The 23,721-nt window shown below is 45.3% G+C and overlaps 1 protein-coding gene across 3 annotated transcripts in view; it reads left to right on the top strand.

The window, feature by feature from the left end:
* The first annotated feature begins 1,247 nt into the window (after nt 1-1,247).
* Nucleotides 1,248-23,721, top strand: part of FAM135B (family with sequence similarity 135 member B) — a 350,423-nt gene continuing 327,949 nt past the window's right edge. Inside the window, exons 1-2 of one of the 3 annotated variants that reach the window (XM_032254400.1) lie at nt 1,248-1,367; nt 1,463-1,693. The gene's annotated coding sequence lies outside the window, so the exon portion shown is untranslated. Of the gene's footprint in view, nt 1,694-2,064; nt 2,605-23,721 lie in introns of those variants that run through there. The other 2 variants (XM_032254381.1, XM_032254390.1) reach the window with 2 other exon arrangements.

The following is a 23,721-nucleotide window of genomic DNA, read 5'->3' as shown; positions in this document are numbered from 1 at the left end:
TGAAAACATTAGCCAGGCATTGTGATGCATACCTGTAGTCCTACCTACTTGGAGGGGCTGAGGCAAGAGGATCACTTGTGCCCAGGAGTTAAAGGCTGCAGTGAGTTATGATTGTGCCACTGCACTCTAGCCTGGGTAACAAAATAAGACCCTGTCTCAAAAAACAAATAGTCTATGTCAAAATTTTCACTCTCACTCTAACCTTGTCAACCTAGTTCTTCCAACCATCTTCATCCTCACAGCTAGTAGCTACTTCTCCAAGGTCCTTTCATAGCTTTCCAGCATATTTTGATGCCAATGCAAGCTATACAAATATGTGTATCTCTCTCCTTGCTTTACAACATTTATCTTATTTTAAGATTATCTTATTTTATCTATTCTGCACTTTGCTTTTTCACTTAATACATCATGGAGCTGTTTTATCCAGACAATTGAAACACATCCAATATAAGCAAATCCTATGCGCCTAGCCTATCTCTACTGCTGGGGACTGGAAAATGCAAAGGAAAATGTTGCGTGCTTGCAATGACTTTCAAAAATAAGGTTGCATAAAAATGCAATGTCAATAGCCAAATAAATGCCTATGATTATAATTACATTTAAAAGACAAATATTGTAAAAGAAAAGCATCCATTTTTCCTATAGAGAAACACGTATTTATTTGCCATTCACCAAACGTTTACTGAGGGTATGCATTGTCTAGGGCTTGCTGGGTGCTGTGGGGAGGACAAGCAGGTTGGACAGCTCAGACCGTTCATCTGCCCAGGTCCACGGTGGCAACAGCCTGCTTAGGACACCCCTTTCTGACGCCTTAATCCCCACCCTCTCCACCACCACACACACTTCAATTTAGGCGACCTTCCCAACATTCCCATCCAGCCTTCTCCTGTTTATACTGCTTCACCGCCCTCCTTCTGACCACCTTCCTCACTCCCCTCCCATCCTGAGGGTCAGATTGTCAAATTCCAACCCCTTCACTTGGATGAAAGGCCCTCGATGTGCAGGGCCTGCCCTGTACACCTCGCCACTCGGCCTGCCTCCCCTCTCCTTGCCTCCTGCTGCTGCTAGGCTCCAGCGCTGCTTTCCTGCGTCCAGGCCTCTGTACCCTGCCCCTCTTGTCCTGGAAAGAGCAGTCTTCCCCACCCTTTACCGACCGGCTCACTTGTCCTTAAGCCTTTTTTCAGGTATCTTTCCCTAACTACCTTCCTCTGCTCCCAGCCTGAATGGGTTAGAGGCGCCTCCTGCTGCCTGCAATGCCTGGTTCCATGCCCTGCCTTCCTCTGGGGTGTGAGTTAGAGCAGCCCAGTCTAGTGGGGGACACAGTCATCCTCTAATGTCCAGTTCCATTCCCTGCCTCCTCCTGGGGTGTGAGTTAGTGCAGCTGCGTCTAGTGGACGGGTCACTGGGCTTCCAAGTCCCAGTCTTGGCTCGTTCTCTAAGGCTGTTTTGTCATCTGTCACAGTCGTGCCACCAGAACTTGCCAACACAGTGGTGGTGAGAATTGGAGTTCCCAGTGCCCCTTAGGATTGCGCAGTAGATGGGAGTTGGCTTCACCCTCCCTGATCTTCTTCTCTCTCCTCCATGGACCTAATCCCACACGTTAGTGAACCCCCGCGTTCAGCATGAAGTGAGGAGCCCATCAGATGACGGGGCGCCGCGCTGGTGGAAGGCCACTGCTGACTTCGCATCGGAGGTATGGGTCGCTCAGCGCTTTTACCCTTTCTCAGGCATCTACTTGTTGCCCGGGCTTCTCTTCCAAGTTCAACAGCCCCCCCCCTCCCCGCCCCCGGCCAGTTCTCCGTTGCGTCCCCCCCACCACAAAAGGTCTGCAGGGACCTTTTGCTGCCTGGGGTCTTGGCTCAGGAGGGCAGCCCCGGCGCGGGGACTGAGCATGCTCGTGCGGGCCGGGCTGGGAGGGCCGCACCCCGGGCTGCAGCCTGCGCCCTGGCTCCCGGGCGGCCGAGCGGGCGGGGTTTGGCCTCCGGGCGGCCCGCCCCGGGCTCCCAGCAGGGCCTCGCGGCGGAGAGGGACCGAGGTGGGAGCGCGCGAGCCGCGCCGCCAGCCAGTCGCGCAGCGTCGGCCCCCGCGGTGCGCAGCGGCTGCGGAGCGGAGCCAGCGGGAGCGGCAGGGCGGGCTCTCTGGGCCGCGAGGGCGCGCGGCGCGGCGCGGGGGTCTGGCCGCGTCCCGGCGAGGGAAGGAGAGGAGCGAGGGCGCGGGAGGTGAGCGCAGCCCAGGGCGCGGGCGCAGCCGCTCGGTCCTTCCTCTCCCGCGGCGCCGGCGGTTGCGTCCCGGCGCCCGCTCGCTCGCTGGGGCTGCCCGGAGGCCGCGGCCGGGCAGCTGTTGCACCGAGAGGGGGGCAGCTGCGGAGTTCCATAACCATAGCAACCGCATCGGCACCGGCGGCAGCCGCTAGGGCAGCATCCGCTCGCTCCTCCTCCAGGCAGCCTCGCCGCGGGGACCCGACACCAGCTCGCAGGTGCCGCGGACTCCCCAGTCCGCCCGCCGCCGCCGCTGCGAGTGTTGGCGGCCACAGACGGCGAAAGAGGAGAGAGGGACCCAGGAGCGCGGCCTGGGTCAGAGAGGGGAGCCCTGCGGCGGAGACAGGTAGGTGAGAGCGCTCCGGGGTCGGCAGCTGCAAAACTCTCTCCTCGGTGGCAGTGACGGTTCTGCAAGCGTGGTTGCCAGTTGGGCGTCTTTCTCTGATGGAACGGCGATTCCGCCGCAAAACGTGGTTTATCTCCCTTGATTTCCCCCCGTCTCTATGCCCTCCAGGTTTGCTGCACATCTGGGGAGGTCTTGGGGGGATAAGAAGGCCCAGCGCTGTGAGAGGAGCGGAGAGGTTGGGTTAATGAGGGGGTCCCCCCGGGAGTCCCAGATGGAGGCTGAGGGGGCTCAGGCAGACCTTGGCCATTGCGGTCCTGGGGCCAGGGAACCCGGCGGGGGACAGGCTCAGGGGAAGAGGGGACAGGGGCAGCGATTCTCTGTGATCCAGGCGAATGCACAGACCCATTCTTCCTGGGGCTTGGCTGGGGACAAGGGTGTGCGGGGACACTGCAGCTCAGCTGTGACATGGAAAGGAATCAGCTCTCGATCTGTAGAGCCAGCTTCAAGCCCAGTCACTGGAGGGGATGTTGAGACAAGGCAAGTAGTAACTTCTTATTCTGGGACTCGGAACCCTCATGTCATTGCCGTTGACTATTAGGGATGGGATGGGAATAGAAATACAATTTTGAGCTAGCAGTCAAAACTGCACCCTCCCCTGCTCCCCATCTCATTACTGGCTCCCCACCCAACTTTGCCACCCAAGCAAGAACCACATCACACATAGTGACGCCCCTTGCTCCTTGGCCATTGGCAAACGATCTCACTTTTAGATATCTGAAGGCACCGCTTCAGTTGTCCCTTTCAACCAGGGGGCATTGTTTTCCATCAGGTTACGATGCTCTTGATGTTAAGTAATGTGCCAAAGCCGAGAGGCACCTGGGCTGTCCACACAGTGTGATGGCCGTTAACTACATCTGCAGGCAGGAGAGAAGGCCAGAGCTTGGGGAGTGATTCCAAACTCAGATTAGCTGGGACTAGGGCCCCAGAAGAAAGAAGATAGCAGGTGAATAATTAGGGTCTGAAAGTTTATGCATATGGGTAAGTAGGTCTCTGAGTAACATCCAGGTTAGGCAGCCACTGACTTCGAAAGGCTTTTCCTTTATATCGTGGCCTCCGGGGACATTCTAAGTCCCAGTTAAAAGGCTGTGTTCTTTAATTGGGCTTTTAATTTATGATGTGATTATGTTACCCAAGGGGATGTGATTTGGCCAGCGTCTCATCTGGAGATTTATGTCATCATAAGCATGATATTATCATATTTGAGGCAGATGGTAAGGTATAGGATAAAGTGGACCAGATTTGAGAGACCGAAAACGTGGATTTGAACTCTGATTCCCTCACACACCTGCTGTGTGACCTTGAGTTGTTCCACCTTACTGAGGCTTCTTTCTCTCATCTGGAGAATGGGGATACTAACTAGTCTTGCAGTTTACCAGGCTCAATCACAATCCAATGGGATGTGGACAGAATGTTTGGGAAGAGCTTTTTAAAACCTAATGTCTTGTGCAAATAAAAGGGATTATTGTTTTCTAAAGAAACTCTCTTCCTCAGATTGGCAAATCATTAAACATCCATCAACTATGAAAAGAGAGTGGAAATATTAGTCAGTGACTCACAGTTGAAACACTGTAGCCTGTTCCAAGATTCACTAGGGGGGCAACATAAAGAGGGCTTCTCCGGGGAAAATGCTGCATGCCCTCCTCCTTGCCTACAAGTGCTGAAGGTCAAGTGCTTTGCCATCAAATACAGCACTCGTCTAGTTTGAAACAGGGAGGTCTGCTCACAACAGGGGTGGATTAAATTTTTTTTACAGTGTAAACAGATTTACACATAGTGGACACTTATTTAAATGTTGATTAGATAAATACCTTGGCTTGTGGGTTTCTTGTGGGCAGGATTACTTTCATCGAACTCTGCTCTGTGATGTCAGGTGTTTGCCAAATGTTTGCTCAGTTTGACTGAAATAGACTGAATGCTTACAGCTTGTTTTTATTGCTGAGGAAATTATAATTTCTGGAAGGAAGAAGGACTATCTTATTCTCTGTTCTTTGATGCCCCTGATTTTGCTCATGCTCATCTCCCTGCCTAGAATAACCATTTCTCACTCCCTGCTTCCCTTAACAACCCAATTCAAATGCTCCTTCCTATAGGAAGCCTTCCCAGATTCTCTCATGTGCTCCCACAGCACTTTGGACCTGCTTTGTGATGGACTGTGCTGTGTCATTGCTTGCACACATACCTGTCCTTCTGTTGATTTTATGCTCCCTGATGACAGGTGCCTCTCCCTATTCTACTTCAGTTATGGCTGCAGCACCTGGTGCAGCCACGGCCATGATGAATGGTTATTGAAAGAGTGAGTGGGCCTTACTTCCAACATAACCACCTGTGCAGGGGTAGGCTGCAGAAAGGCTGTTCCTGGCTGCTTTCGCCGTCTCGGTCTGTGTGGCCATCCTGAAGGAGGCTCCATGGCTTGTTATGCACTATTTAGGGTCAACCCAATGAAGCAAAGTGAAGGAGAACAGAAGCACATATTTTGCCTTAAAATGCTCATTTCTTTCAAGTGGGCACTTTAGGATAACTGTAATCTGGTGTTGAATGGCCTTCACGTAACATTTGCTGAAAACATCTGATGGAATATTTTAAATTTGAAATATCTTTCTCTGGCTTCAATTTCTTTCCTTGATTTCAGCTTCAGTGGAGTAAAAAAGCACATGCGTTAGATTAAGATAGCCTAGATTGAATCTCAGTTCTCAGGGTACCTGGAACTAGGGCACTGGATTGTCTTGTGCCTCCGCTTCCTCATTCATAAAATGTGGATGTGAATACCCATCTCACAGGGGTGTTAAGTGCTTGGAGCGAATTAATAGCTGGGCCATCAAAGCAGTTCATAAACTGTAAAATATTAATACTCTAAGTAAATTCTTTTCTTTACTTTTTGTCCTAGAAAATGAGCAGAATCCTTTTGTTTAATTTCACAGTATCACATGGGCCTCAAGTGCTGGCTCCTTCACTTATTAGCTCTGTGTGACCTTCAGTAAATTATTTTGCTCCCCCAGCCATCTGTCTTATCTGTGTAGCATTGTAGTGATAACCACCTTTCAAGATAGGTTGGGAAATGCACAGAAAGAAAAATTCCATGCCAGGCACTCTATACATAATATCTGTAATTTCCAAATGATAGATGTAATTGCCAATAACAGAGGGTTCCAAAATTTTTTGGAATGCCCCCAGTACATCTCCTCCCTCTATTTCACCTACATTTTTCCAAGAGTGAAATGGAGAGAGGGAGAAATAAGAAGATGGTCATGGTCCCAACCACCAAGAACCTCTTTTGGTTACACATGAGAGACACCAGGAGGGAGGAGAATGACCTGAAGATTCAGAGTCAGGGACTGGGTCCTCCACACTCCAGATCTGACACTAATTGCTTGCAGGAATATCGACCTCGTCACCTTACCTGTCTTAACTCGGTGTTTCCATCTATAAAAAACCTGGGTGATTTCAATGGCCTTCTCTAGCTCTACTTCAATGCTCATATATATTACTCTGTGTTTCCCCTTACTGAGTTTACATCCATAGGTCTCAGACCATTTTGTTGTCGTTGCTGTTGGGATTCACAGCTTATGCAAAACACTACACTTCAATGCTTTATATATACCCATCGCCCTACCACCAAATTTTTCTTCTTTTTGTCTTTTCCTTAGTCTAGAAAGTTAAATTGCCCAAGATGGCCCAGGAACTTAGGGAGTTGTTCAATACACCTGGTCCCAGTCCAATTCTCATCCTACCAGGCAGGATGTTCACTGCTCTGTCCAGTCTGGAAGATCTCCTTAATTCAAAATGCAAGAAATTGTGCGTGTAAAGTTTGATCGTACCTGAGAGAGCTGGCAGAGATTCACGGACATTGCTAATATCTGCTGAGCTACCCAGACACTGGGTGCTCAGAAATGGCAAATGTTTCTGCTCAAACATGAATCATTTCTAGGTGGCTGCACACCAGTCTCAGGAGTGATTCGTGAGGGAGATTTTAGCGTCACAAAGGAAAGTGGCACCGTGAGCCTGGGATCTGTGGCCCTCCCTCCACCTCTGTTGTGGATGGAGTGGTGCTGGGATGTGCCTTGTGCAGGGTATTTGCATACGTAGCCTGTCTTGTGTCAGTCATCATGCCAGACCCTGAAAACCAACTATGGACAACACAAGGTCCTTGCCTTGCAAGAGCTTAATATGTAGGTGGGGTATCAGGCACGGAAATTAACAAGAACAAACCAGGCAATGCAGAGATCTGTGGGAGCAAAGAGAAGGAGCCTCTGACATATTTCCAGGTGGTGGCTGTCAAGGATGCCTTCTCAGAGGAGAGAGAGTCTAAGCTGAGTCTGAAGGATTCTCCACATGCAGACCTGAGGGAAAGATCATTAGAAAGGGAAAGCAACATGCAGAGACCTGGAGACAAGAAGTAGCAAGGAAAAGAAAGGAATGGCAGGGCTGGAACAAGAGGCCAAGGGGTGAGGTGGTGTCCACTGAGGCCGGGGAGACAGTAGGGTTACATATTTGAGAGTTTTGCAAGCCAGTCTTTTCCTCTAACTTAAAGGGCATTGGAAGTCACAGGAAGGTCTAGACCTGGGCAGGATGCTCTCCACAGCTGTGATACAGGCCAGGCTAGGGAGATCCAACAAAGATTTTTTGGCCTCTTAGGAGGCTGTTCAGAGGTGCTTGACTTCAGGTAATGAGAGATGGGAAAAAGAGAAGGACAGAGAAGAAATATTGTAAGAAGGAATAGTAGAGAGGAACAGAAGGAGGGCATCAGAGAAACAAACAGATTGCATCTTATCTCAGAGAAATATTGGTGGGAGATTCTAGGGACCTTTGACCGTCGATAGGTGGAGAGGAAAGAGGGTCATGGTTGATGCTCAGGCTTTCCTTCCATCCTATCACTGTGAGAGAAGAAGGCAGCAACTAATAAACCTGGCTCTGAATTTCCATCCCTGCCTCTGTTCTGCTTTCCAGTGTCTGCTCTGCACAAGGCAGCCAGAGAGATCTTTGTAAAACTAAAATCAGATTAAACTCTTTGCTCAAAGCTCTTTAGTGGTTTTCTAACTTAGAGTAAAATCTGAAGCATTTCCAATGACCTACAACCTACATGACCTTCAGCCCCGGTTCCAACCCTACCCACCATCCCATGACCTGGTCTCCTCCACAGCCACTCACCTCCACCCACCCCGGCCTCCTGGCTGATCTTCAGGAGCACATGCTACTCCCTCCTCCTGGGATACTCTTCTCCCCGGTAACCACTGGGTGTCCCTACTTTATTCTGGCTACAACTCAAATGAAACCTTAGTATATCATTAGCCCACCTTACCCCCTGCATCTACAATGACAGTCTCTTATTTTGATGTTTCTTTCTTTATAGTACTTATCAACATATTATATAGTTCACTGCTGAACTCCCACTGGTAGAACAAATCCTGTCATATAATGTATGTCCAGTAAATGTTTGCTGAATGAATGAATGAATGAATGTAAAATTGGCTTGGCTCCAGAGTAGATGCTGGTCCCAGCTTTGACTGGGAATTAGAAAATGAGGAAATGACTGAGGGAGAGGCAATGACATGTTCTAAACTGTGGGTTAGAATTAAGTGACTATTCACTCCACAGCTCCAATATTCCAGGCATAACTAGGCAGTTGGATAGCGAGACTACCAAGATCAAATGTCTTATGAAACATTTCTCGGGACATGGAAAACCATAGATTTATTGTTAGAGGAGTCCTCAGCTGCACACTGGAAGCTGTGGGCCTGGTTGAGTTCTGCTGTTTGCTTTCTCTGTCACTTTAGAAATATTCTTTCCACCCCATTCTTTGAAGTCTTGCCCTATATTTTAATTGATGTTACAGCTTTTTTTGTTGAGCTTTGTAATATAGGAAATATTTCTCTTTTCTTTTCTTTTTTTTTGAGACAGAGTTTCACTCTTGTTGCCCAGGTTGGGAGCACAGTGTTATGATTTCGGCTCACTACAACTTCCGCCTCCCAGGTTCAAGTGATTCTCCTGCCTCAGCCTCCCAATTAGCTGGGATTATAGGCATGTGTCACCACATCTGGCTAATTTTGTATTTTTAGTAGAGACAGAGTTTCACCATGTTGGTCAGGCTGGTCGCAAACTCTTGACCTCAAGTAATTCACCTGCCTCAGCCTCCTGAAGTGCTGGGATTACAGGCGTGATGCACCATGCCTGGCCTATTTTTCTTTCTCTTCTATAGTTTTGTCTCTAATTTCATTATATTTAGTCAGACGTTGAAGTGACCTCATATTCTTTAAGTCTTCAGTTATTTAAAATAGCTGTAACATATAGTCTTTAGTCTTCAGTTACTTGGCAGAAGACGGACAAGGAGAGTGAAGAGAAGAGGTGGGTGTCATCCCAAGGTGGCTGGAGGGAGGCAGCGGTGGAATGAACTCTTTGCATATGGATATTCTAGAGGCAGAGTGTTGTAGGCTCGCTTTGCAGGGGTGTCTTCCTGGTGCAGCTCTTTCAGCAGGAAGTTCCCATTGTGGAAATTCTCTCTTGCTGGAATGGCAGAGATAAGGCCCTTATCTACCTGTCTGTCTGAGCACGGCCCACTCTACTCTCCCAACTAGACACACCCTCTTCTATGTCTCCAGGACTGGGCTCCCTTCCCTAATGGGCCCTGCAGGCCCCTGTTCCTCCCCAGCACTCAGTGCAACCCTGTGGCTTGGCCTTCTCAGTCGGGAGCTTTCTTGTCTAGATCTTGAGTCCCTGCTAGACTCTGTATTTTTTGAGGTTAAGAACTGGGTTTTACCTTTTATGAAGAGTCTGGTATCTGAAAGAAAATTGGATCAAAAATCAAATGCAGGTACTCTAGGGTTAACTCCGACGTGAATTAGCGGTGTTCTTTAAGCAGGAGCTTAACCTCCCCGGAGTTGTTTTCACAACTGTGAAGTGAAGGCGTTTGGACTTGATGTAACTCATCTAGTCAACACAAATTTTATTTCCCAAGTGCCTATTATGCCCCATGCTCTGCTCTAGAAGCTTGGAGGAGGCCAAGATAAAGAAGATAATATTTATATCCTTAAGAAGTTTATAATTTTGAAAGAAGACAAGTAGAGAAGCAGATATAAGGTACAGTGGCAAAGCTATGATAGAGATAAGATGTGAGAGCAGAGAAAGATACTTAACCCCATCTAGGAATGCCACAGGGGCTTCCTGGAGGAAGAGGTACTGACTATGAGACATGAATGGAAAGCAGGAGTTACACAGATAAACGTGGGATAAGGAGCTGGGGGAGCTGTTTCACAGAGAAGAAAACCAGTCTGAAGAGCAGGGGCTGAGACAGAGTATTGCAGGCAGTAGGATGAGTGGGCTCACAGAGTGTGTGGGTGCAGAACTTGAGACGGGGGTGAGAAGCTGAAAGGCTGGAGGGGTGAGCAGAGGCTAGGCAGGCCTGTGAACGCTTTGTGAAGGGATCTGCTCTTTATCTGGAAGCTAATGGGAGGGGTGAGAAGATCTTAAACTGAGAGGTGACAGATACGAACATGCATTTGGGACTGTCCATTCTGGCTGCAGCATAAAGAATGCATTGGAGAAAAGTCAGACAGGAGGCACGGAGACCGGGTGGGAGTCTACTGCAGGAAATTCAGGGGACCTAGACGTAAGAATAGCCCCAACCTAGGTTAAGGCAGTAGGGACTGAGACAGGAGGACCAACTTGAGTAATATTCACTCAGTGGAATCTTGACATACAGGATCCAAGAGTGAAGAATACCTCCACTCTGGGAGGACTCTCCATTTTCTGACCTAGTCTGATGGATTGGCTTTGCTGCTGTTCACTGGCCTGGGGACACGGGGGAAAGAACAGGTTCAGGAGGAAATAATGAGTTCTGATTTGAATGCATGGAGTTTCAGGTCTCTGATGACTTCTATATACGTTTTAGGCAATATCAGTCAAACTCAGAAAAGGGTTTGGCTGAATACACAGACGTAGGGAATCCTTAGCACATAGATGCTAACTGAGAGCCTGGGAGTAGCAGTGATTCGCTAGAACGACGGAGGTGAAGGAGGCAAAGGTGTTGTGGCCTACAAGGTCTACACTGCTGCTCATTCAAAAAAATCAAACACGCAAACAACAAACAAGAAAAACACACAGTCTCCGGCCTCCTCTTGCCTTAGGGATTTTTTCCTTTTGTGTCCACACTGCTCGCAGGGACAAATCAACCCCTGATGTTCCTAGATGACTTCTTCATCTAAGTCCCCTCCCTGTCGTGATCTCTCTGGACAACCCTAGTCAAATAACCCTGTCTAGTCTCTAGTCATGCTTTTTTTTTCCTCAATAGAATTCATTATTATGTCATTATCTGAAATATTAGAGATGCATCGGTTTGTTTTTTGGTATCTCCGCTGCAAGATGTGATCTTCCATGGTGGTGCAAGGACTTTGTCTTACTTATAGCTGCCCAAAACCCTCAGAATAGTTTCTGACACTCAATGAGCATGCAATAAATATTTGTTAAAAAAATGGAATACATGCAGAAATCATCAATAATAAAGTAATACTTTCTACATTTAAAAACTAATAACTGTGGCCCTATTTAAGCACCATTTACGGTTCCTGGTCAGAAGGCAAACTTTCAGTTCAGGGACACCTTGTAGCCTGGTCACTTGCTGCTGGACACCTGCCCCCTGGGATGACCTGCCCTGTGCATCTCCTCGGATGACACTGACAGGTGGTTTTTTTGTTTGTTTGTTTTGTTTTTAATTTTTGAGATGGAGTCTCACTCTGTCCCCAAAGCTGGAGTGTAGTGGCGTGATCTTGGCTCACTGCAACCTCTGCCTCCTGGGTTCACTCCCTCCTGACTCTCCTGCCTCAGCCTCTGGCAGTAGCTGGGATTACAGGCACTCACCACCATGCCTGGCTAATTTTTTGTATTTTTAGTATATACGGGGTTTCACCACATTGGCCGGACTAGTCGTGAACTCCTAATCTCAGGTGATCTGCCCACCTCAGCCTCCCAAAGTGCTGGGATTACAAGCATGAGCCACTGTGCCCAGCCAACAAGTGACAAATATGTTTTAAATTTCAGTTGAAACAGAAAGGAAGTACCGCCTCTCTCCCGCTCACCCCTACACACCTCAGGCTAGGATTCGAGTAGCCTGAGGAGCGCAGTGGACAACTTACCCCCACCATGCTCCTGTGAAAAGTGGTTGGCTCTGGGCCATTTACTGGGAAACAGCTCTGCTTGAGACCTTAAACATCAGATATAAGTGCAGCACCCCACTGTTTGGCTTAATCCAGAGTTAAAAGCAACGTTTTCTTAGACAATTGTTCTTAACCTTAATTATGTCAAGGATCACCTTGAGCATCTGATAAAATTTATAACCACTCTTCTCAGGAAAAGGAAGTAATCCTATGCAGGCTAAAGGGGAGGCATGGATCTCCTGGAGTCCTCCATGACCAGCTAAGAATGCCTTTTCTACAAGTGGGCTGGGGCTGCTTTGGGGCCTGCAGACATCCCTGCCATGGGCATCATGAAGAATGTATTCTCTGGTGAAAAACACAACAGCAGATCTTCTGAGTATTAGGGAGACAGGGTCATGTAAATGAAAATCACAACCTTTAGAGTGAGGCACACTTTGGTTTGAATCCAAGTTCTCATTAGAGTCATCAGCTTGTACTATTTTGAAGGGGGCTGTTTCAGTTTGAAAACTGAAAGTCTTGCATCCCAGGAGCCTTCTTGGTCCTGGACAATACAGATGAGTTGGTCACTCTAGTTCTGACCTTTGTTAGCCAAGGGATGCTGGGTAGTTACTACGTCTCTGTGGAAAGATCCTGCTTATTCCACCTCAGGTCAGGTTCCTAAGATGCCAAGACTGAAATGGAGATTCTTGTGCAAGTGATTGGCTGAGCAGATACCCTCAGTTGAAACCTAGAGAGAGAGGGAAGCAGGCTTAGACAAGGGAGAGGCCAGGCATGGATCTCTAGTCTCAGCGTGACTGCACAGCAGGCTCTGGGACACATGTGGCCCACACAGTCTTCCTCCTTGAGACCAGGGCCTAGGCTGTTGTCATTGCTGTGGACTCAGCTCTGGCAGCGTATCTTCCCAAGTATTTCTGGGAAAAGCAGCTCCTGTCAGCTGTGGGCAATTCTCAGAAGAACAAGGCAATTGCAGGCTGCTAGCAGCCAAAAAACATCTAAGTGATGGAGTACCAGCTCAGCAGAGGGGACAGGTGGGTCACCAGTAGCAACTACTACATTCTAAAGGATATTTCCGTTACAGCCCTCCAAGTCTTCCTTTAAGACACACACATTCCTCAAGGCTCATTATTTGGGACTCATAACGTTCAGCCCTGATCCTCTCAAAATGCCCGTGCCCTGAGGGAATGAGTCATGAAATACTATAAAAATGACTCCTTAAACCTTGCCATGCTTGGAACCCAAGGAGCCCTGCTGTGGATTTTCATCCTGATTCAGCCATACCTTCTCCTGCTCATCTCTTAAAAGCATCTACTGACCAGCAAAATTGCAATGGGATGCCAGCTATACCAGCACCTTCCAGCCTGGTGGGTTGCACTAGCTGTCTGCTCACACGTTACTCACCACTCACTGATCATTTTGGTACCTGACACTTGGTTTTCCTTACCACCCACTTCTGCAATTACCTAGGAGGTGTTCCAAGTCCAAGTAGATGACCCCTAGACCACCCTGTACCCCACCTTCTACTCAGATAGCTTTCCCTCTCCTCCCCTCAGGCACACACTCACTCACGTATCATGCTTGTTCTACATTCCAGATGATCTGTCAAACACAGCCTCGTCTCTTAGCTTGCTTGAGTTTTCCTGCTATTGCTGGTCTTTGACTTCCTGGGTTCCTCTGGCCCAGCGATCTCTCCTATTTCTCTCAATTCTTTAGCCCTCTTTTTTACAGCTCCCCTCCTTACCCACATGGGTTTCACGGTATGGAATTTTGGCAGTCCTTTTTCCAAGAACCTGGTTCTAGCCTCAGTTTCTCCCTAGGAGATTGTAAGGCTTCAGTCATGTTACTTTAACTGCATTGACCTTAGTTTCTTTATCTCTAAAACAATAATAATACACAACCTGTGGGGAATTTTTAATAAAATTTACATTAAAATAAAATCAAACAGCTTCTATTATAATAATTGGCACATAGTATACAGAATAAACACAGCCAATATTTATTCTGACTAAAGGCTGATCTGTATATGTACTTAATGTCAACTAAGAGGGTGGTGGGATTGTCGTTCCACTCTGAAAACCGAGGAACCTCGATGCCACTCTTCCTTGAACGGAAACTCTGGGTGGGATGGGGAAAGGGAATATCATCAGGAAAGCCCCTAGGACCTTGTGTGGCCTTGGAGATGGTTATGCCTTAGGAGTCTTTGAGGCCATCAACCCATGATAGCCCTGAGCAATAGCTTATGTTCAGAAGTGTGACAATGAGGCATAAAAGAGAATCTAAATTACAGTCTGTAAACACTGCTGAAATAAGAATATAATTTCTAAAATAAGTTACATCAGAAATTACTAAAATTAAATATAAAACTATTTGGTGTTTAAAGGACTTGATACTCGTTCTCTGGAAAATTAATTTCTGGGGCACACATTTTAGCTGAGGCGTTATTGCAGGGGAAGAGGGAGCAACTGAATTGGTGGCTTTGGTGAAACCTCGTTGATTTTAACTCAGAATGTAAAATGCACTGAAGAATAAATTGCCTTTTTAGTTTGTTTAAAGGAAATGTATAAAGATAAGATTATCCTTGGAATCTTGTGCCCAAGGTAGAATTCATCAGGCTTGGTATTTCAACAGGCTGGCTTGTGTTGGCCTTTTGGGAGAATAAAATGAATTTTAATATAATTGCTTCTGAAAAACAGAATGAGGTTCTCCTTTCCCCCGCTTCTTTTCAAAAGCATGTGGATGTTGGAGACAAAGAATGATAATAAAACCATCTTTCAGCAACAGATTAACATTGGATTATGAAGTGTTGTGCAGGGAAAAAGGAAGCTGTTTCTAAGCCCCTACTATGTGCTGTGGACTGTAGAGAGTACTTCCCTAGGCGAAGCTTTTATGTCATCTTCATGCAGGGCCATCATTGGCCCTGAAAAATAAAAGCTAGGAGGGCAATATGTGTTCGCGTTCACACAGGCAGCCAGAACCTGACCCCCAAATGGGCTTGATCTCAAAACTTATTCCTTCCTGGCCGCACCATAGATGTCCCTTGTGAAGGGTATTCAAAATTCAGCTATAAATCGTGAAAGTAAAACAAATAATTTCCCCCTCATCTAATAAGGAAACCCAAATGAAACCTGAAAAAACTCTAGTTATTCAAGATTGCTGGCTTTTAACCACCCAGCTGTGTGAGTTTGAGAGGGGACTAGGACTCCTGTTTAACTTGGAGGAAGGGATTTATTTGAGGATACCCCCGTCAGGTCTGCTTCCAACATCTTTTGATTCTAGAACACGCGTGAAGGGTTGCAGGCACATTTACTTGGAAGAACTTATAGAATAAGAACCCTGCTTAGGCTAAAAAAAGAAAAAGAAATCCAGAGAAATCTATGTGCTCCCTACTTACTCAGATGAACAGTCAAAAATTAGGTGTTCACCCTTTCACTTTATGCTTTATTGACTTTCTGGAACCAAACTAGAAAAAAGAGCATTTACTAAAATTGTAGATCTGCCCTTTCTTCTTTGTTTGTGTGACCTCATTCAGTGACCCCCTAGATATTTTTATTTGAAATTCAGTGATTAATATATGTGTCAAAACTCCTGAGATGCAAATGTAACGTATAGTGTATATCTAGACTGCAAATCAATATGCTGCTTTAAGATGCATCTCATTCTAAGCTAAAACTGAGGCTGGACTGACATCCAGTGGAATGTAATTGAGCCTTGTGTAGAGTAACTGTAGGAATGAGCAGTGGGCCTTGAGCTGGAAGTTTTCTTTGCAGGTATTTTCTGGGTTCCGATTATGGCTTCCAGGGGTACAGAAGGTGAGGTACCCCCAAAGACGGAGCTGGTACATCTTTTTATAATTTTAGCTGGTACATCTTTTTATTATATTATTGCCTCTCCTGTCTCTCCCCCCTCTCTGTTTCACAGGCACATGTAAACACACGTACAAACCCCACCTTCACCTGGGGAGTCTCCCCATAGATTCAGATTCACCTCAGTTGCCATCTTTTCTGAAAAGGCATTTCCCACCCCTCTAGGGTTGAATTCATTGTTTTTCTGCTCTGACAGCAGCTCAGCCAAGACCCCAGCTTGGAGGCATGAGAGCCTGTGGGTTGTGTGGTAGCATGCCGCTCCTCTTCCGGTTAGCTGTGTTACTGAGGACAGATTGCTCAGCCTCTCTGCACTTCCATTTCTTCATGTGTAAAGTTGGGATCAAAAAAAATGGTAACTCCTTCAAATTTTTATTAGGATTAAAGAACAAGAACAAGAAGAAATGTGGCCCATAGCGAGACTCAAGAAATGTTAACTTTTGCACATTAAGCATTGATTTAAGTCCATCTCTCTTTCTTATTTTGGACAGTGATTTTTTCTTCTTCAAATTTTAAATTCATGGTTCCTGAAAGATAGTCCCTTTCTTTCATTAAACCACAACTCACTAGGTACTATCTTGGCACAGGTTTTATAGAAAAATGCAGTGGAGGGAGTCATTGAATGAATTCTTGGGTAGATGGATGGATGGGTGCATGGGTGGGTGGATGGATGCTAAAATAGTTTAAGAATTTTTTTTCTAAAGATGTGGGAATCTCAGGGTACTACTCCATGGTGAAAATGTAAAATGAAGAGACCTGGTGTGAGCAGACAGGAACACAGGCTCTGAAGCCATATAACTGGGTTTAATCCTAACTCTGCTATTGGCACTGGTCAAATGCGTTAACTAATCTAAGCATAAATCCTTTCGTTAAACAGTGAGATCACAGTATGTCTACCTAATGGAGTATTTTGGGGATTAAATGAGTTAATACATGAAAAACATTTAATCAGTGACTGGCATGCTATATATAAACACTATGAAGTGGAAGCTGCTATTACTAGGTAGGACCTGGGATTGACTACAAAACTTACAGGGCCAACTGCAAAATGAAGAGATGGAGCCCATCATTAAAAACTATTGTTAATATCAAGATGGTGATAGCAGAGCAATTAGCCAAAGGAAGGGTTCTTCTAAGCATGGTATGGGATCCTCTGTGTGGCCTAGGGTATGCACTCATAAAGCCAACCCTGTTAGGATGGTCATTTCCCTAAGTTACAGAGGCTGACATAGTTTGCAGGCATCTTCTGAGAAGGCTCTTAATGGCCTTTGTGGCCATGTACTCCAACACACTCTTCCCTATTTCTCTCTTCCCTACCTGTCCTCACCCCATGCAGATATCCTATGCACCTTGTTGTTCCCCACATCTTTGGAAACTAGCAAGCTGTCACTCCTGCATAGCCTACACTCATGTCCCCTCTGCTGAAGTGGCACTTCCTTTCCATCCTCATTCTTCAGTCTGGGAATCTCTTTTGCATCCTTCAGCTGAAGCTTGGTCATGATGTGGAATGGACTCCTCCGCCCTGTGTGCTAGCCATATATCCCTTACCAATGTCCATCTTTGAAATGAATGGTTTCACGCCCTCCTTCTCCAGATGGTGAACTCTTCCAGGGGAGGCCCATGTTTGTCTTGGACTCTCATCCAATGCCTGACTATTCCAATCATTTCTTCTAAAGTTAGGTCTGGCCTTGGCACTGTTAGATGCACAGACTCATGGTAAAATCTTGGTTTCTGGAGCTGGTCTTACAGAACAATTCCTTGAAGTATCTGCGAGCAACCAGTTTCTGGAAGAGACCAGTTGAACAGACACTGGGTTGGATGGGACAGAGGCAGGAGCAAGTGGAAGGTGAAAATGATAGAGTGGAGGGGCTGTCTTTCAACCAAGAATAAAGCATGAGCAAAGACGGGCTGGGTTACAGCCACATAGCTAGGGCAGGCAGTGTGGAAACCACACTAAAAGGGCTAGACTCCCAGGACTGTGCTGAAACACGCCCAGTTCAGTCACTATCCACCTAAGGGAATGGTGCAGCCATTGGTGCTTTCCCCAGAGCCTGCTTCGCTGGCGTTAGCTCAGACCCACTCTCTTTCCTGATATGCCCAGAGGTAACGTGCAAACTAATTGACCTGAAGGATGCAAGCAGAGCATTTGAATTCAAAAAATCCTGTTCCAGTTTCAACTGTGGCACTCAGTAGCTCTGATTTGGAAAACATTTAACTTCTCTGAATCTTTTTTCTTATCTGTAAAATGAAGATAACAAGACCACTTTTGTCCTAGGTGGCTTGGATGACTGAATAATGTAATTACTGCATATGCAGACTTAACGAAGTGCCTGACGCCATGCGACATAATTGAGAAAGAATATTTATTTTCTTAGCAAAGGAAATTTAATCATGTCTACAGCATGTGCCAAGAATCATCCTGTGTGCTGGGGATACTGTTGGGAGCAAGGAAGACATGATCTCTATCTCCTCACACTTAAATTCTTTTAGTAGGAAGAGTAGGGAGAAAGTAGAGGTAACAGACAGTAGTTTCTTTCTCTTTTTGTTTCTAAACAATGCATTCAAACACATGTTCATTCAACAGACACAGGTTTTCTCCTGTAATCTTAACAGCAGTTTTAATAGATGAAGGCATTTTTACTGGTCTCTTTTCTCACATGAAGATTGTGAAGCTCAGAGAGTTGAGTGCCCTGCCAAGAGTCACACAGATGATCAGTCTCAGAACCCAAATTTCAACTTCGAGCCATCTGATTCCAAAGCTGTTTCTGAAGGTTAGCTTGTTAAATAGAGACGGACTCACATCCTGCAGAGCAGTTAGTGCAAACTGGGACAAGTTGACTTGCTTCTCAACACAACAAGAGACAGAGATAATCCTAGTGTTGTTTCATGTTGGCTTTCGTCCATTAGGAAATATTTTCTCTTTCCTTTGAATTTGTTTCTTCCACTGAACCTCTCATTCTTTTCTTATTTCTCTCATATATTCTTTATTTTGCTTTTAGTAGAGATACTTATTTAAATTAAAAAATCCTATTTGAGTGGACAACTTGAATACTGAGCCTATTTCATAGTCCATCTTTCTCCACAATGCTTCCACACCATAGCTGTACAGTAAGTGTTTATATAATTTTGCAATTAGGATTTGATTATACAACTTGATGACAACAGCCTACAGAAACAGAGCAATCCCATCATGTCAAGGTACTGACATTTTGGAAGCAGATGGATCAAAATAACTGACTTTGAGGTTTCTCCTGAACTACCAGTGCAGGCTGGGAGCTGGTCTCCAAGCTAGGCTCTCCTGAGCTGAGCACTAGTTACAAATGGCTGCTCACTTCTCTCTAGCCCTCACTTGTCCCAGGTAGTCTCCATGGAATTCACATGAGAAAATTAAACTGTTAAGAATGGGGGAGCCAGAGCTCAACTCCCAGAGGCTCATGGACATCCAGATCCAATGAATGACCGTGTTGTTCAGCTGTGTTTGTTACTGACCCTGTCCTGCCAGCACAATTGGCATCACTGAGAACCTCCCTGCAAAGTGCCTGCCCCAGGGCTTCACTGGGCTCAGAAAAAAGACTGTCTCAAGGAGGCATTGAGCCTGCCTAATGGGGTAAGCCTTGGGGGATAAACATCAGGAGGTATTTTTGTGGGAAATTAGGCGCACAGGGATATCATTTGATTTTGTGTCCTTTTGTACTGAGATGTTAGAGCTCTGTGTAATTTAGAAGCAAGAACAAAAGACTTAAATTTTGTTTACTTATTTATCCAAAAAATATTACTAAGCACTTACTAAAGTCCAAGCCCAGTACTGAGGATACAGAGATTCATCATCATCATCATCTGCAAAGCTAATACTTGTTGAATTCGTTTTAGCAGGCATTATGTTAAGCACTTGGCATTGATTATCTATTTAATCAGTACAGTGCCCAACTCCAGGGTTGTATGATATTGTGATACAATTAAAAAAATACATTTTTATTTTAGTTCTCAGTTATGGACACAGAGCTCCTAAAATGTTTATGATTTCCTAAGTGATAGGAGCTATAAAGATGAAAGTAGCAACTTTTGTGATTCCTAACAAGCCTCTGTCAACATTGCCTGAGTTGATATCAATGGCATGACTTTTGAAAGCCCCTAAATGGGGGTGCTGGTTGCCAAGGGGATCACCCATGTGATTAGAGTGTTGGAACTGCCAGACCCCCAACCTTCCAACCTCCAGGGTGGGGAGGGCAGACGGGCTGGAGACTGAATTTATTACCAATGGTCAATGATTTGACCAATCATATCTATGTAGTGAAACTGCCATAAAAATCCAAATGGACAGGGTCCAGAGGGCTCCCAGGTTGCTGAACACATGGGGGTGCTGAGAGGGCGGCTGCCTGGGGAGGGTGTGGAAGTTCCACACCCCTTCCCCATACCTCACCTTATGTATCTCTTTCTTTCAGCTCTTTTTGAGTTGCATCCTTTGTTATAAACCGATACATGTAAGTAGATGTTTTCCTGAGTTTTGCCAGCTTTCTAGGAAATCATTAAACTTGATGAGGAGGTTTTGGGAACCTGTGACATAGAGCTGTCCAGTCAAAGGCAGAGATGACAACTGGACTTGCCATTGGCATCTGAAGTTGGGGACCTGAGCCTTTAACCTGCAGGGTCTGCACTGGCCCCAGGCGGTTAGTGTCAGAATTGCTCACTATGCAGATCCCACATATCTGCTGGCAGAAATGTTTCCTCTGTAAGCATATTGAAAAATGGTTGTTTTTTTCCCTTCCTCACGGGAAATGCCTTTTTGTGTCTTCCTCAGCACTCACCCAGGGGCAGGGCCCTTATTATTTGTAGTATTACATCCCTCGGGTTGTCTTATGTGGCTAACCTGGGGCCATCCCAATTTTATCATAGAGTTAGAGAAGATCAGGGTCAGCACTTTGGTAGGTAGATCCAATGTATTTAGAAGCACTCTTTAACACTACATTGAATGCCTGGTAAGGCAAGATCACTGCTCCCTGTGGTTTCAAGTTCTGGTGGAGAAGGGAGTTGATAAAACAAATAATTTAAAAATTATTTATTAATTGCTGCAACAAAAGCAATCATAGGATGCTCTCTGGAAGATCAGGGGAATGAGGGACTATGGAATCAAGGAAAGCTTTAAAGAGGAGGTAATATACACCCCTGTGTTGTTAGGCCAGTTGAACACTTTCAGGTGAAGTTCGTGGGGAAAAAGCAATTCCAAGGACACAGAATAACCTTTGCAAAGACAATGATCTATAGCAAAAGACACTTTTCAGGGTACTTGTTAACACACCATTTAGAATGACTAGGGCTCAGAGAGCATGTGGTGACTACTGATAACGTATACAGACCCTGAGATGCAGGGAGTGTCAGGGGGATGGGTTGGGATTTCATCTTGTTTTGGGGGAAGAAATTACGTATCATTTTCTTTCAGTTAACATGGGGTTCAGATGGAATAGCAGAAACCTTATGACATGGCTTATCCAAATAGGGTTTTATTTTTCTCATGCAAAACAGATCTGGCTCACGCTGCTACTTGTGGGAAGTCGTCAAGAACCCAGGCTTCCCAGGATCTCTCTTCTGACATCTTTAGTCTATGTCTGTCTTTTTCTGGTTCATGACCATGAGATCCTTGCTCTATCATCAGACATGATGTCCATATTCCTGATATATAGGAAGCAGGAAGGGTGAAGAGCAAAAAGCATATGTCAGCAAAGTTTATCTCTTTGAATCAGGAAAAAATAGCTTTCTCCTAATTCCATTCACTAGACTTTCACTAACATTGCCTTAGCCGCAACTGGCCCTCATGTCCACCACTGACTCAAAAGGCATCTGAGGAAGTGCCTGTCTGGGTGTAGGTGTCACTGTTCTGTTTAGTGAGAAAGGGAGGATAGATCTTGGCTAAGAACTTAGCAGTGCCTGCTAGTGTGAGTGACAGGATCAGCTTACATTTACAAAACTGGCTTTGTCAGCTGTCAAGGTTACCATGACCTTGTAGCCATGACCATCAAGCAGCTTATAATGAGGCAACAGATAAACAAACAGCTGATGAAAATGTAGGGTAAGAGGGATTTGTGGTGATTTGGGAGCTAAATGAAGGAGCACTTCCCCCAGTGTGGGGCATGGTTTGGGAAGGTATCCCCAGAGAAGGTGACTCTGAGGCTGAGCTTGAAGGAAGAGAATGGGTAGGTGACAAAGAAGAGGTAAGGACATGGAAGAAAGCTCAGGGAAAAGAGATTACACAATCCTGGCTGACAAATGTGAATCTTTTGTTTTACTGGAAAAGGGTAGAAGGGGAGTGGGTTCTTCTTAGTCTCAACTAGACAGATGGGACCACCATTGGTGACACTTGACATCTGGCTACTCAGGAACCACAGGTGTTCCTCTTTAGCAAGAGCCTTTGCAGCAGCCACATGGCAGACAGCTCAGATGGAAGAAAGAACAATGTACACTGGATGGTTCAGGTTCCACGTGGTTTAAAATCTTGTGCCTTTCAGGAACCATTTATCTCTCATGAGAACTCCATGGGCATTGCTTCTTGGTTCTTGGCTTCTTCTCTCATGCTAACCATATGAGTCTTCATAATCATGAAAACCCAAAGTAAGGAATCCTCATCAGGTGTCGATAGTTAACCCAGTCCAGCTGCAGTCTCCTAATAACAGGGGTCATTTTACAAGAAGCAGTACTGTATCATTTAAGTGATCTATCTGTTTCCAGGAAAACAGCTTAGAAACTTTATCCAGTGGTCAGATTCATAATGCGCAAGGGGAAAAAATGGCTAACTTTTTGCCCAGGGCCCTTTAATTTATATAGGCTATGAAAAGCATGAAAGGGTTTTCTGAAAGTGGGTTATGCTGATTATATTTTTCATTTAAAAATCATTTCTGAGACCTGTGGTAGATTGATTCATTAGGTTCATGATAGGTTCATATGGCTAGTTGAAAGCCTATTTTGTGTTTATTTCCCTTTTTTGTTTTTAATAGGCTTAATTTTTAGAGCAGTTTTAAGTTCACAGTAAAGTCAAGCAAAAGGCAGAGAGATTTCCATATCTACCATTCCCATACATGTACAGTCAATATCAGCATCTACCTCACAGTGTCTCATTTCTTATAATTGATGAACCTACATTGACACATCATTATCACCCCAAATTCATGGTTTACATCAAGGTTCACTTTGGCGCTGTGTATTCTGTTGGCTTTGATAAATGTTTGATGACATGTACCCACCATTGTATCATGCAGAATAGTTTCATTGCTCTAAAAATCTGGTCCTCTGCATTTTCATTTTCCAATCATCCCAGACCCTTGGCAACCACTGATCATTTTACTGTCTTCATGGTTTTGCTTTTTCCAAAATATCATATAGTTAGAATCATACAATATATATCTTTTTCCTATTGACTTATTTCACTTAGTAATATGCATGTAAGTTTCTTCCATGTCTTTCCGTGGCTCCATAGCTTATTTCTTTTTAGTGCTAAATAACATTTCATCATCTAGATGTACCATAGTTTATTTATCCATTTTCCCACTGAAGGGCATATTGGTTGCTTCCAAGATTTGACAGTTATGAATAAAGCTACTATACACATTCATATACAGATGTTTGTATGGACATAAATTTTCAACTAATTGAGTGAACACAAAGGGCATGATTGCTGGCTTGTAGGTTAAGATTATGTTTAGTTTTGTAAGAAACAACCAAATTATTTTTTCCAAAGTGGCTGTACCATTTTGTATTTCCACCAGCAATTAAAAACATTTCTGTTGTTCCACATCCTCACCAGCATTTTGCGTTGCCAGTGTTTTATTTTCAAGGTAAGAAAATACCTATATCATCAGTGAGGTAAGAATTGGTGAGGCCCCGAACTAAGGCAGTGGCGGTGATTTTTGAGTGACGAAACTCTAGAAATATTGCAGATTTAGAATTGACAGATCATGGTGATAGATTGACCTTGGGTGTTGAATCTTGGCTGACTCTGAGGTTTTCGGTTTGATGACAGGAGGGCGGATGGTAGTGATGCTATTTGCAGACATAGGAGAATGGAGGAC

This window comes from Sapajus apella, unplaced genomic scaffold (assembly GCF_009761245.1).
Source record: "Sapajus apella isolate SASKATOON/1434 unplaced genomic scaffold, GSC_monkey_1.0 scaffold3, whole genome shotgun sequence".
In the NCBI taxonomy this organism is placed as follows: Eukaryota; Metazoa; Chordata; class Mammalia; order Primates; family Cebidae; genus Sapajus; species Sapajus apella.
The sequence above is the reverse complement of the archived record's forward strand: the minus strand, read 5'-3'. Positions and strand labels throughout refer to the sequence as shown.